Source organism: Chamaea fasciata, unplaced genomic scaffold, assembly GCF_029207755.1.
Source record: "Chamaea fasciata isolate MVZ Bird 193981 ecotype frontalis unplaced genomic scaffold, bChaFas1.0.hap1 SCAF_1, whole genome shotgun sequence".
Classification (NCBI taxonomy): domain Eukaryota; kingdom Metazoa; phylum Chordata; class Aves; order Passeriformes; family Sylviidae; genus Chamaea; species Chamaea fasciata.
This window is the reverse complement of record NW_027094086.1, coordinates 47,876,213-47,877,995: the sequence shown is the minus strand read 5'-3', so window position 1 is coordinate 47,877,995 and position 1,783 is coordinate 47,876,213.

Below are 1,783 nucleotides of genomic sequence, written 5' to 3'. Positions count from 1 at the left end.
GTCCTGTTCTGAACTTTTCAAAATCAACCATGCTGACTTTGTTCCCCAAAAAATAATTTTCTTCATTTTATTGGTCAGTATTTTAGTTGAAAACAAGCATTAAAGATAGAGCAAAACATTAGATCAAAATGCACGTTTATTACATCAAATTAGAAGACTTCTAAAACCGTATTCAAAGTTAGTTTCAGAGCTTTGTGAGTATTTCAGTATCACTGCTGGCAGAGTCCCCCCCCCCCCCAGTCTTCAAAAAAACACGTTATATTGGCTTTGTTAACAGTGAAATATTTAGTACCCTTAACCTCTGTTTCTGTCAGCATTTTGATGACAGCAGCTACTGGATCCCAGCCACAGCATTTCCTTGCCTGTGTCAGAGGACTTTGAAATACGATGTGAGGAGGTTCAGTTTGTTGGGGCTGTACAATGTAGGGGTTGCCAGCCTGGTTTAGGTCAATCCATTGTCCTGGTTTTGAAGTCTTGTGGCGAGACCATGGAAATGCATCGCCCAGAGAAAGAGCTTTACCCTGAATCATCCTGGACCCAAGTCAGTTGCTCTAGAAGGGCACCATGGCACTGAGCAATGGCTGACCCCGGGTTACACAGCAAAGCAAAATTAACGGATGTAAAAGTGGAGGTTACAACATAAACATGTGCTCAGATACTGGTGTAATGAACACAGTATAAATATTTAGATGTATTCCTACATCTAATTCTTATACTCATCATTCTTATGTCAAATGGTTTACAGAAGGCAAAACTATATTTCAGTTACAGGCACAGCTTCATAATTCTTCAAGTTAATTAAGGCATCTAAATGTGCTTCGTGTCTGTCGCTTCTACTTTGTAAATGGCACATACCTGTAGGTAATTAAATGCTTTTCATAACCGTGACAGTAATGGCAGTTTAGGTGCCCAGCCTCAGGGAAAAGCAGGAGCTGTGAGTGTCATTTGTATGTCTTCAATGAACAGATTATATCATGTATGCAGACATCATGTAGGGCAAGAATTAATTGTGGTTTGGGATCTCTTTATACTGAGTGTGAGAGTCCTGGTGCTGGTGTAGTGGTGCCCTACAGATGGGCTGTTGTGCTGATGGGTGCCCAGGGGCATAGGAATGTTTCTGCCAGCCCTGGTGTCAGAGCAAGGGGCCTGTGGGTGCCACCTTCCCAATATAGCTGCAGCACTGTGCAGCTTATGTTGGCCCAGAACACCCCTCATTGCTCTGTTTCTTTCTCTGTCTGTGCCTTTATGCATAAACTGTAAAACTGGCTGCACAGGCAAGGAAGGAGAGGGGTGGCCTGTCCCCAGCTGGAGTGTCCCCTTGCGAAGGAAGGTGAGCAGGTGATGGGGTGCCACCCACAGCAGAGATTTCCCCAGGGTGGCCTGAGGGTGTGCTGCCTGTGGTGGTCCCAGAGCCTCACTGGCAACTGAGATCTGCTCGGTGCCAGGTGGGGAATCTCCCTTTGCCAGGGGAATCCCTACCCGGCCACTTCACAGTGTTTTTAAGGACAGCAAGGAGCCTTATCATGTTTCCACATCTGCTCCAGATGCTTTGCATTCCAGCAATGCTCCACAAAGGTGCTGAACCCTACAACATCTCTCCAAAGAGGACTCACTTCTTGCCACCTTGGCAGCTGTCAGCTTCCTGCATGCAATCCAAGGGGAAGGGAGCGGCCCTGCTCTCAAGGATGTCCCTGCAGAGCTGACAGCAGGTGACACAGCCCTGCCCCTCACCCGTGTCAGCAGGACCCGTGTGTGCAGGAAGGCTGGGCTGCATGCAGCCAAA